Below are 13,772 nucleotides of genomic sequence, written 5' to 3' on the forward strand. Positions count from 1 at the left end.
CAATAATATGAGACAGGTAATATGAGAAAATATCCATACACATTTAATAAAAATGAAAGTTAAAATAATAATTTGACATCATTGTATCAGATTGGCAAAGTTGAAGAAATGGTAAGAAAACAAGAAACTAGCACTTTTATATAGTGTCGTTAGATATAAATATAGATCAAAAGCTTTAAATTTTGCACATGCTTTTAATCAGCAGGTTCTTATAAATTATGAGTGTATTCAAGAATTAAGCTGCATATATATATGTTTACGTACTACAAATGAAGTGGTAGTTTTTATCAGTTTTTTTTTAATTTTAATGAAAACATTATCCAGTATTCACAAAATACTTAAAAATGAAATTAACATGTCTCCAAAGGACTTTTGAATGGGTAATTTTAGTCATACTACACAGTAGTACTTCCAAAATTCCTCTTCTCCCATTTATCTTCCCTAAAAGACAGACTCCTCATTACAGTTTGGCGGCTGCTCCATTACTCTGATTCTCTATTAAAACTCTTCAAAACTTTTTCTACAACTGAGTTCTGGCTGTTTCTTCTCTCTCATCTCTTTTCAGCTCTTTTTTTTTTTTTTTTTTTTTTTCCTTTTCTTGCGTGTTTCTTCCTCACATGAATTAATATAGCCCCTGAGACTTACGTGATGTTCTAATTCATCCGTTTCCTGGGTCAACACAGCAAAACTCCATTCCTGAAACTGCCAAAACAAAGTAACCTTGCTCTTTAGAAGAGAGAAAAGAAGGCTTCTGAAAGAGAGAAAGAGCTGGAAATATGTATATGTTAATTTTTGAAAATGTCTATCATAGAGAATTTATCATACTTGTCATGTTTATCATTGAGAATATTTGAAAGTCTAATTATCCAGCAATCAATTGGTTAAATTAATTATGCTAAATTCATGCAATAGCATTTGATGACAGTTGTCAAAAAATATTATGGCTGTACAAATGAAGTATATTTAATGACATAAAAATATTCATGTATTACATTTTAAATCTAAGAAACAAACTAGTGTGTATAGTAAATTCCTCTACTTGTTACTGGACATTTTGGTATACTTATATCAAAATATCTCAACAGGATAAGAAATTATGTTTTCTTTTTCTTTTTTCCTATGTTTCCTAACTTTTTTTTCTTTTTATGGCCACATCTGCCACATATGGAAGTTCCCAGGCTGAGGGTTGAATTGGAGCTGCAGCTGCCGGCCTATGCCACAGCCACTGCAATATCAGATCTGAGCTGCATCTGCAAACTGCACCACAGCTTGTGGCAGCCCTGGATCCTTAACCCAGTGAGTGAAGCCAGGTATCGAACCCATATTCTCACAGAGGCGACATTGGGTCTTTAATCCACTGAGCCACAACAGAAACTCTGTTTTCTAAATATTTATAATGAACATTTGTGATAAAATTAAAATTAACTTATTTGTAAAGTGAGAATTTTCACTGCTCTAATATAAATAACATGTTAAACTCAGAAAAAGGAAAATGTCTCTAATTTCATCCAAACTAAATTTTAAGTCTCCAGTTGACATTCATTTATAGTCATGTATGCTACTAGCTCTAAACACCGATGTGAAAAAAATTAAAAAGAAGAACAGTTTCCAACTATATTACTTTGCTAAGGTGGCCAAAAAAAAAAAAAAAAAAAAAAATCCCTCAGACAGGTAACTTAAATAACTTAAATTTTTTTTTTTTTTTTTTTGTCTTTTTGTCTTTTTGCCTTTTCTAGGGCCACTCCCATGGCATACGGAGGTCTCCAGGCTAGAGGTCTAATCAGAGCTGCAGCTGCTGGCCTACGCCACAGCCACTGTCATGATGGATGCAAGCCATGTCTGCGACCCACACCACACCTGATGGCAATACCTGATTCCCAACCCACTGGGTGAGGCCAAGGATCGAACCTACATCCTCCTGGATACTAATCAGATTCATTTCCACTGTGTCTTAACGGGATCTCCTTAAATAACTTAAATTTATTCTCAAGTTCTAAAAGCTGGAAGTCCAGGATCAAGGTGCTGGGAGAGGTGATTTCTCCTGAGGCCTCTCTACTTGGCTTACTGATGGCTGCCTTCTTGCTCTGCTCTCACATGGCCTTTCCTTTGTACATGTGCCTCCCTGTCATCTCTTCCTCTTCCCACAAGGCCACTAGTCCTATGGGATTAAAGCCCCACCATTATGACCTCCTTTAACCTTAATTACCACTTTCAAGGCCCTATCTATGAAAATAGTCATATTGGGGCTTAAGGCTCCAATATATGAATTTTGAAAGAAACACAATTCAGTCCATAATGCCACCTAAAATATACTTTATCAGTTAAAATAAAATTCAACTTAAATTCCAGAAGGTGGATTTAAAAATAATAATAGATACAGTTTATACAGTAGCACTACTGTATATTATATTGTAATTTTTTGAAAATGTTATCTAAAAATAACTTTAATAACTAAGCAGTATAATTAAAGATTCCTTTTTCAAGTAATGCGGAAAATGGAAAGAGGCTGAATGTATTTCCTCCATTTTTAATCTCTCTGTTCCATTACAAGGCATCACATATACAACTGTGCTAACAGATACAGTCATCTAAAACGCAAAGCTGGAAAGGAAATCGTATACTTCAGGGACTGCTGTAAAGAAATTAGTAGGAGGCCTACTCATTAGTTCTTTGTTTTCTACTTTGGATTACATCAAACTAACCAAAACTCCTATTTATTACTAGTCCATTAAAACAAAAGCAAAGTTTAGACAGAGAACATTAATCAATTTATATTTCAATAAGCACAAAGTTTACACAGACCAATATATCATAAAACCAGCTGTGTCTTTTTTAAAAAGCATTGGTAAATAATCAGTTCAACTAAAATTAATTGCTTCTTTTCTTCCCCCAATAGCAGTGTGAAAGTATCTGGAGACAAAGAATAAGCTGAGATCCAGTCATAAATACGATAACCAATCTGGCATACAAACCTAGTAGTACATGGTGAGATCACTGAGTTCTTATGTATAGAGCCAAAGCAAAGCAAAGTGCTAGGAAATCAGATCATGTATTTTCTCAAAGGACCAAGAGATTGTTAATGTGTATAAATTTATCCATATATAAGGACTTTTTTCCTTTTGTGCTATTTCCATCAATAATGATTTTATTTACCCAATTACATTTCTTAAACTTTTGTCAGATAATTTAATCAAATTAGTTTTAACTCTAACACTTTGCTTGAAATGTAGTTTCTAGGATTATCCACATGAAATAAGTTCTCTCATGTTCTGGGGCTTGTACTTCATCCGCTACATAAATCCACATGGCAAAAAATCCACACCCAAAAACTTCTACAAAACGAAGTATCTTTCTTCTTCAGAAAATAGCACAGAAGAAATGACTGAGAATACTTTTGTGTTAAGTAGGCAACGCTATACTTTCCAATGTTAACTACAGTCACCAGACTTTACATTAGATCCTCAGACTTTATTCACCTTTCAGCTGAAAGTTTATACCCTTTTACCAACCTCTTCCTATTTCCCCTATCCTCCAGCCCTTAGCTACTCTTTTCAACTCTCTGATTGTAGAAGTTTAACTTTTCTTTTTAGATTGCACATATATGTGATGCCATGCAGTATTTATCTTTCTCTGTCTGGTTATTTCACTGAGCCTAAGACCGTAAAGTCCATCCATGCAGTCACAAATAGGATGATTTCCTTCTTTCTTGTGGCTGAGTAATATTCCACTTAAGAAGATAAATGCCATATCTCCTTTATCCATTCATCCAATGAAGATATATACCACATCCTCTTTATCCATTCATACACTGGCTGACTCTTAAATTGTTTCCATATCTTGGCTCTTTTGATTAATGCTGTAATAAACATGAGATTTTCCTTTGATACTGTTTTAATTTTTTTAGATACATGGAGTAGGAGGATCTCATATAACACATGGTGACTATAGTCAAGAACACTTTGTCTGACATTTGCTAAGGGAGTAGAACTTTAATATCTTCACCAAAATAAAAATAAATAAAAAAGATAAATTTATGAACTGATGAATGTGTTAACTAGATGGAAATCCTTTTACAACATACATGTCATATATCGCTTTATCTTACAACTTTATATGACAATTGTACCTCAACAAAGCTGAAATATAAAATGAAATAAAATACCCTACCTTGCAGTTTGATTCTTCTTCTTCTTCTAGGGACTTAATGAGGACTAATCCTACCCCATCTCACACTCCTATTTACTTTCGTCAACCCTGAATCTGAGTCTCCCAAGCCATCAGTTGACTGCAGGATGGCTGAGAGGTAACATTGCCTGGTAGTTAGCAATGCAGATCTAGAACCAGGCTGCAGTTTACAGTGACATCAGGCAAATCACTTACATTGCCAGTGTTTTAGTAAAATCGAGAGATATACCTACCTCACATGTTAGTAGGATTAAATAATTCTTGTTAAGCATTTAAACAATGGCTAGCACATAGCAGTTTCAAACAAACAAAATACACTTTATCCCTTAATCTAACCAAACTCTGCCCTCCGACTGTGAAATTTCAGAACAGATAGGGCTGCTTCATGGACCTGCTATCTGCACAGTCATGCAAGACTCCATGCTTAGAAGGGCCCACATTTGATATAATGTTCTTCTTTTGCCATCTTGAAACTTTGAAATTCTTAATGATTCTTGAACATGAAGTCCTGCATTTCCATTTTTCACTGGGCCCTGAAAATCATGCAGCCAATCCTAACAATATGTTAGTCTGTTTCCCTTATCAATTCCAACTCTTTTTATGACTATCCTCTTTAACTTCTCACCTGATGATATCATTTCCCTTCTCTGATGCAGAGAGTATTTTTTTCTATTATACCCCTTATACCATAGGACCAGAAGGTAAGGAGTTCGGTATGTATTCTCCCTCCCGTTTGAAGCCTGCATCATCAGACCAAACCACCCACTATATCTCCTTCATATTTTCATATTTTGATCCAATTACTCCATTAAATTTACTCTTGAATCACTCTTTACTTTTCCATCCCAGTTCCTGCCATCATTCTTGATAATTTCAGAATTCATATAGACGAACCCTTTGGCCTGCTTGTCAGCTCCTTCTCTTCCTCACCTCCCATTACTTATTCCTCCACTTCCTCCCAGCCAGTGATCCAGATTGCATCAGCAGTAACTCACCATACCTGAGATCTTAATACCAATCACTCCCTTCTCTGGCTGCCACCTGCTATTTTTTCAGCTTGCATGCTCAAGTGCTCACTTTGTAAGAATCCTTCAACTTCAGTGAAACGTATGAACCACTGACTTTACTTTTCACTCTCTTTCAACCTGCTTCTCTTTCCTGTGCCCCCTTTTAACCTGGCTTTTAGTCTGTGTTTCCTAATTGAAATAATTGTATTTTTATTTTTTTTTACCTTGCTTGCCTTTTTTTCTCTAGCACCTCCCCCTGGAAAACCCCACACATTGGCTAAAACCATTTTAAAACTTTTTCCATGCCAGCATCTGAGAGGCTAAATGTAATCATAGATAAACAACTAGAAGTAATAAAACCACTTCAAATTTGTGCTAAAATTTTCATAAAGATACTTAGCACTGACTGGGAAGTCTACGGCACTCATGTAGTAGTTTCGCTTCCCCCAGTACAATCCTAAACAGCATGTCAGTTCTCAACCCAGTCTTTTCAAACTACTGCCCATTTCTCTGCTTCCCCCATTGCAAAGCTGCCAGGATGATGTTTTAAGTACTTGCTAATCCTATTTCCTTCCATTTACCATTCAACTTAACAACACTGTCATTTTTTGCCCATCAGTCCCAAGAATCTTTTGTTAAGGTCACTTACGAGCATCATCTTGCCAAATCTCCTGTGTTAGTCTCTTCCTACTTGGCATCCACCGGCATCTATGGTTGACATTCTCTCTTCCATTAGTTTCTAGATATTTGATACTTTTCTGGCTTGCCCTTCCCTACCTCACTGGCAAGCTCTTCTAAGATTCTCTTTCCTCTTAACATTTGCCTGACTCAGTCCTTGTGTGTGACCTCCTTGGCTGCTCTTATCCATTTCTACAGTGTAAATACCATCTTTACAGGTGAACTACCTGTTTGTCAAGGAATAAGGTGATTCTATAGTACTTTCAATACTCTCACAGGGGCCAGTCCTGGGCAAACCAGGATGATTGTTCACACTATATGCTAATAACTCCCAAATTTATGCCTTTAGTGCAGACCTTTCTGATGAATTTTGTTTGCATTCTGCTTTGTGATATACAGTCAAACTTAAATTTGTCCAAGACAGAACTCTGATTTTCACCTTCAGTTTTCTCTTCTCCCATTATCACCTATCTCCACAGATGTCATCACGATGTGCCACTTCTGATGTCAGAAAAAGAAAAGGAGAGAAAAGGGGAGGAGAGGGTATGGGAAAGAGGAGGAAGGAGAAAGAGGAGGATGGAAAATGTGGGGTAAGGAAGGGGAAAGGGAAAGGAAGAGAATTAGAAATCATCACTGGCTCCTCATGATGCTTTTCTATCCTCCAGTCCAGTTGCCACCACCTGGCCCGAGCCACCATCATCTCCTGCCCCATTAGTCTCGTCTAATTACTCCTCATTTAACCCCTGATCTTTTCCAACCCATTATGCACAATTAAGTTGGGATAACTCTAGTTTTAAACTAGAGAATTCTTTTGTAAAATATATATAAAGACATTTCTTTTAAAAAACACTTCAGTGGCTTCCTACTGCTTTAAGAATAGCCACCAAACATCTCTTCAGGGCTTATAACAGTGCTTCTCTATCAATCTGTGGAGAGGATAAGTCTGTTTTAGTTTATGCTTTTGTTTTTTTCTGTTTCACCATGGACTTACATGTGGTCCTACTGCACATGACTGGAGGCACAATTCATAACATGTAATGTACTATACAAGTTCAAAATACCTGAACTGAGATGAATCCAGGGATCAAGGGCTGGAGTGTCAACAAAGTGAAGCTGCTATAAAGGTTTTAAGAATTCAGTATGGGAGCCCCTGCCATGGCACAGTGAATTAAGAATCCAACTGCAGCAGCTTGGGTCCACGGGTCAGATCCCTGGCCTGGTGCACTGGATTAAATGATCCAGCATTGCTGCAGCTGTGGCTCAGATTCAATCTGTGGCCCAGGAACTTCCTATGCCACAGGTGTGGCCATAAAATTTCAAAAAGGGAATAAAAAAGATGTAAGTACTTAGCTCGTTTTCTGACCAGAAGTGGTCCAACCCAACTTTTACTAGCAGTGGTCCACAAGTCCCTGCCTCTCTGACCTTAATCCACAGAACCTATCCATTTGCTCTCGAAACTTCAAAGAACTATCAGGCTTGTTATATCTAACTTGAACTATCTGAGCTTAGAACATCCTTTGTCCAGCTCTCCACAATAAAGTTTGTTGTTATCCTTCAGGCCTCAGCTCAGAAATTCCCCTCAGAGTGGCTATCCCAAATGTCCCCCTCTCAATTGATGGTCTACAATTATTCTGAATCATAATACACCTTACTCCCTCTACAATACATTCTAGAATGTTAACGTATTTTAAATTTTGCTTTTCAATGCTTTTTACATTTCGAAATTAATTAGGATCAATATAATAAGTAAAACCACCCCTGCTTTCCAATTCTATCCTTTCTGGGGAAACCAAAATTAATAAACAAATGTGTATCACTTTGTTGGTACAAACACATATGAACACACACACACACCCCTTTGTATTTTTTTTAATGCAGTCATTCTCTACATACTACTTTGTGAAGTAATTTTTTGCCCAAGAAGATATTTTAGACATTTCAAAAATCTAGAGACCAAGACCAAACTCCTTTATGGTTTCTTCTGGAGCAAGTATACATAAAATAGGTAGGTAATTTTACACAAATGAGATTTTTGGATATGTTTTTAACTTGCAAGGCCTGTTCGTTTGTTATCTGTTTGCTTCCCTACTTCTCTCTTCCCCTTCTTTACCTGCATCAGTTCACCCTCTCACTTGCGATTCTTGTCAAAACTCAATGTCTTCAGTTTCTTATAGTTTCTGTTGTGTGTTCTGTTTCTCTACATCTTCCTTTTCTCACTCAATAACTCATCAAAATAATTCCAAGTCAAATGACATAGATCTTTATTCAGTTCATAATTGCTCTTTAATAGCCCATAGTGTGAGTGTATCATTTTTTTCCATTGAAGTCCATTCACTCTTTCAGACTTTTGCCTATACTAAAAAAGTATAATAAACATTCTCATATAGATATTTATATACAGTGGTGCTTTTACTTCTGAAGAATGAGGTTGCTTTTAAATTAACATTAAATTTTAGAGGCACTGTTAAATTGTTTTCCAAAATGACTGGGAATAATTTATTGTTCCAGTAACAAAGAATATACCATTTCCTTCACACCCACCAGCAACAGGTTTATTGAAATTTAAATATTTTATAAGACATCTATGTTAAAGTGATATTTCATTGTTATTCTAAGTACAGGAAATTTGAATTTACTCTTTTGTGAATTTCCTATCCATATCCTTGAGATATTTTTCTCTTGGGTAGTTTGTCTTTTTCTTAAAAATTTACAAGGATTCTTTCTACTTATAGGCATTAAACACTCATCATCCTCTGGGTTGCAAACCTTTTATTCCCTGCCTCCCAATTCTATCATTTTTCTGCTGACTTTGTTAGTAGACACTTGTCATGTTTGTGACTGTTGCAGGATCTACTGAACACTTTTCCTATATGTGGAGAATTTTCTACTTGTGAATTCTGTTCCCCTAAACTAGAAAGTAGAAATTCACTTTCCCAGCCTCCCTTGAAGCTAGGGTACAAGAATATGCCCCAGCCTCTTCCTCTTCAGATTCACCTGCACACAACTCTAAAGTGGAAATGATCAAGGCAAGGCTGTGAAGTATGGTATTGATGCCCTACAAGGCAGCCATGATAGCTTCTCAAAAGTAGTCCCTGAGTGTGGTTTGGGAATTTTGCCTTCCAAGTTGCTTTTCCGAAAATACAGCTAAAATATATTTTGTCTTCAACCAAGAACCTTAACTGATACTGATGTCAGTGCATTTACAAAAGTTATAATTTTGTGTCAAATATATCTCCTTTTATTTTTTTTCTGGGTTTCTGGTAATGTTATTAAGTTTCGCCTTAACCCCTATATTGTATATGTAGCCTTGATGATTTTTCTTTTAAATATTTCAAATTTTAAACCAATAGGGAATTAAATGTATATATATTTATATATTTTTGTTTATATGAATATTTATAAATAATAATATATGTGTAAATACTGTGTGTATGGAGGGAGAGATTGGTGCTGTCCAATAAAACTTCTATAATCTACACTGCCCAATAAACACTAGCTACTTTAAAACATGACTAATGCATCTGAGAAACGATTTTAAAATTTAAATTAATTTCCATCTAAATTTAAATAGCACTTGTGGCCACTGGCTACAGCACTGAACAGCACATAGAATGAGGAATGGACCCAACTTAGTTTCCTTCCAGATAAATAGCTAACTGTCATCCCCACTTAATAAATAAGTCATTCTTTTCCAAAAGAATATAAATACTAATGTTCCCATATATGAAATTTTAATATATAGACATCTACTTTCTAGATTCTTATTTTTTATGGATCCATATGGTTAATACCATATTGACTTGATTATAGTGACTTTATAGTCTAGTGAATAATGTGTAAAGCATATTTCACAGCTTCTCATTCTCCTGTATCAAACTTTTTTTGGCTGTTCTCAGACATATTCTTCCAAGTGAACTTTTATATCATTGTATCCAATTCTAAAATCAGCCTTGATGAAATTCTAATTACTAGTGCTTCAAATTTATAGAATCATTCTGAAGAACTGGCATTTTTACTACATTAATTCTTCCCATCCAAGATCATAGAATGTTTTTCCATAGTTCAAATATTATTTTATGTCTTTCAATAAGATTCATAGATATTTTTACATAGATCCTGTGTTTTTAGTTATCTGTGAGAATATTAAGCTATTTATTGTAAAGACATATTTTAATTTTTATTGCCATTTACTTATAGATAATATAGACAAAACCTCTTGATCCACATATATATCTTTTTTTTATCTTAAATTCCTTTATAAATTTTTTCATTGATTCTGATTTTAATTAGAACCTTGGAATTTCTATACATATGATATCATAATTAAGAAAAAACTTATTTTCTAATGTTTATACTAAATTTTTTCAATTTACCATTCCAAAGCAAGGGCAACAGTAGGCATTTCCATCTATTTTTTCATATTTATTACAATGAGAGTTTTCTAAGTTAAAATAATTAGTTTTAGTTTGAGGTCAACTATTTTGTCATAATTTATTCTTACTGAATTATATAATTTTTTAGACAGTATTGAAATTACCATATGATTTTGATTTTTTATAGGTTGATGTAAATAATACTAATACATTTTTGGATATTAAAACTATCTCTTAATTTACAAAGATCTTTTCATCTCTATTTACATTGGAGGTTGGGCTACATTTTTTTTTAATGCTAACTTCCTAAGGTTTTATATTAAGAAAAGTAGCTTGTAGTGGCTTAAATAAAATAGGAATTATCTATTTTTATAAAGATTTGATACAATCCAGCTGTGAAAATCTGTGGTCTTAGTGGCTTTTATTAATGGCAGATTTTTAACCTCCTCAATCACTTTTTTTATTATTGCCTTACTTAAGTTTTATTACCTTCTCTTGGGGTAATTTTAGAAATTTAAATTATGTTAGAGAAGCATCTATGTCATCTATGTCTAAAGTTTTTGGATTTGTTGCCAAAGAACTGTCTGCAGAAATACTTTATTATTTTATTACTATTAAAATCACATCTCTAGTCACATTTCATATCTCATTCCCATTCTTGCATATTTTGCTCTTTTCTATTCTCTTAATCATGCTTCTTTTTCTTGCTCCTCTATCTCACCTGACTTTTAGTATAGTCCAATATTTATAGAAAATGTCATCTCTAAAGCCTGAATAGTTTTAATTGTATGCTATTATAAAACATTATTCACTTATGCTTAGTAAGAAATTTTATTGTTACCTTGAGTCTTCAAATATAACTCAGTCAGAAGGCTTACTCCCATTCAGTGATCAAAACTCAGTCCTCTGGTTAGGGCCTATCATGGGGAAGAGAGGGGAGGTGGTGCACAAATTGTATTTAGTAAAGGGGGCGAGGGTAACTGTGAGCAGGGATCAGGAGTGGAAAGAAGAGAATGAGAGCATTTTGTTTGATTGGCCTTATTATGAGCTGACATGGTAATCTTTGAGACATAAAGCTGACTCAGAATATTTCTTAGGTTCTTCAAAAACCTCCATCTCTAGGGAAGAGGTTCTAATTTGGCTGGTTGATGATTCCTTCTACATTCATTGAGAATCCTTCAGGGTCTGGGCCTCTTCACTGTCTCTCCCTTTAGATCATATTTCCCCTTTAGAGAGGCCTGAGCCTGCACAAACTGTGATGATCTCAGGTAGGCTCTTTCTCATGCATAGCCCATAATGGTGTGTGTTCAACCACCCAGAGGTCCTTGCTTTGAGAATTTCTAGGGTTAAGCTTTGGTCCCCGCATCCTCTCTCCTTGGCTATCTATCCACTGCTGTCTAGTCACTCATTTGTGAGCTTTATATTTAACAAGTTAAAGTTGACACTAGGCTACTGTTATTCCCCCAGTCTGCCATGGACTTACATTAGATTCTCAAGGTTCTCTTTAAAATCTTTCTCTTTATTTTTTTTCCCTCTATTTTTCAGCTGCACCTACAGCAGGGATCCAATAGGAGCCACAGCTGCAACCTGTGCCACAGCTACAGCAATGCCAGATCCTTAACCCAGTGCCATGGTGAAACTCCCGAAGCCTTCCTCTTTAGACCTGAAGTAAAGAACAAAGCAATCGCCACCATTTGTCTTTATAATTGAACTCATATAACAGCTATTTCTAAATAATTCCTTTTCTAAATTATAAAATGGTTCAGTTTCAGAAAAATGAACTTATTTAAGCAGTTTTTATCAGAAAAGAGATTAACATTTTAATTAGTGCTTAGCAAGAAGGCAGTAGAACAGGCTCCAAGTGGGCCTGAAAGACTGACTCCCAGAACACCACTGAAGAAAGGACGCATCTGGCATTGGCCATTTCTGCCACAACAAGGAAACTTCAACATTATGTACCGGTTTCTGTTGCAGTTTCTGAGGATATAATGGTGAAAAGTAATAAAATAAATGTGTGCAATAATTAAATTTTTCTTTTGGGGGGAAGGTGGGGCTAGGAGACAGGGAGCAAACAAGGTAAATATGTAAAATGTACATTATGTCAGATCTGATGATTTCTATGGGAAACACACACAGCAAAGGCAGTTTGCAATTTTATGTCACTTTTTACAATTGAAATATTGTTACTTTTCTTAAAAGGTTGACATATCCAAGCATATATGAACATGTTTTGAATAATCCTTGTTATTTTCTGCATGAGCTACCTCTTGGGATAATGCCCCAGGTCTCTCAGCCAGTCTCTCTACCAGTAAATGGTGGAGTGAGTACTGGAACCCAGGATTGGCTAACTCCAAAGTGCATGCTTTTCCCACTACATGCTATTTTTTATAGTAAAATATAAATGATTTTTATATTTGTCACATCTCAGTTCTTGTATTAATGTGTATATAATCAAGAAATGATACTGTTTAAAGAAGCCACTGGACTTAAGTAAAGTAAATGTCATTGTGTCCTCCTAGTCATAAGGCCATTTCTGGAAAGTTCTTACCACCTGCCTTAATGCCTAGTTATTGCTCAGTCTGAAAACACAATGCCTTGAGTGGGGCCTTGGAAGACGCTAAGGTTCGCTACAGAGTTGGTGAGGTGCATTTGGTGTTATCTGTACATTCTCCCAGAAAATACTCCAGTTCTGCCAATTTACATAGTGAAATGCTCAGGAGTAATCACCATTCTTAACAGACTGGAGCTTGTCCAGGCCCAGATTCTTGGACTTCTCTGAATCTCTTATGATGGCCCCAAAATCAAATTCTGTTAACTGCCAAAGACCACCCAGGAGTAGCCCTTAAACTGGATGTAGACATATCAAATTTTCCAGAGCTTCTTCAAGCTAAAATAGGTCACCCAAGACCACCCAGAGGCAAGACAGGAGATCTAGTGGAGTTTCAGTTTGGACTCAAATTCCAAAGAATGTGTGATGTCTTCTCTAGCATTGAGAAAACAAGCCAAAAAGACTAGAGCCTGTTCTCTCATGAAAACAGCTTGGATGCAGCATATCTTCCCACCACTTGGCCTCAGTAAGGTGCATGGGTATCAGTGTCCTCATCTGAGAATCTCAGCTGAGGAATTCTAAACTGTGAACTTTCCCAAGAATGTTGTAAAAGCTATCTTTCATTTTGCCTCTCCATTAGATTAAAGAAAACTTGGTTTCCTCTCAATTGTCTTTGTCTGATTCTTGGTAAATTCAGAGTATCTTAATTAGAATTCTTCTAGAATAGGTAAACTTGGTAATTTTATAGTACATTACAATTTTTAGATGAAATGTGTTATATACGTGAAAGACTGACATTTGTCATTTAGTTTATTTCTACCCATGAGTTTTGGGAACAGCACAATCAGGATTACCTACAACATGAAGATTCTATCCGAGTTAATCTTGTGAAATAACAGCAGTAAATTGGGATTTGATACACTTTTTTTTAAAGCCTGATTTTGCCGGTACAGCAGTTGAACTTATACTTAGTTGTATGTC

General features: G+C 35.5%; 1 protein-coding gene across 5 annotated transcripts in view; it reads right to left on the reverse strand.

The window, feature by feature from the left end:
- Positions 1-13,772, reverse strand: part of LOC110255479 (uncharacterized) — a 109,267-nt gene that overhangs the window by 50,928 nt on the left and 44,567 nt on the right. The window contains exon 2 of one of the 5 annotated variants that reach the window (XR_002335844.2): positions 646-751. The exons of the other annotated variants lie outside the window; for them this stretch is intronic. The gene's annotated coding sequence lies outside the window, so the exon portion shown is untranslated. The remainder of the gene's footprint in view (positions 1-645; positions 752-13,772) is intronic. 5 annotated transcript variants of the gene reach the window in all.

This window comes from Sus scrofa, chromosome 9 (assembly GCF_054392235.1).
Source record: "Sus scrofa isolate SSC_HxYL_T2T_F1_AM1 chromosome 9, Sscrofa_HxYL_maternal_Yorkshire_Landrace_v2.0, whole genome shotgun sequence".
Classification (NCBI taxonomy): Eukaryota; Metazoa; Chordata; class Mammalia; order Artiodactyla; family Suidae; genus Sus; species Sus scrofa.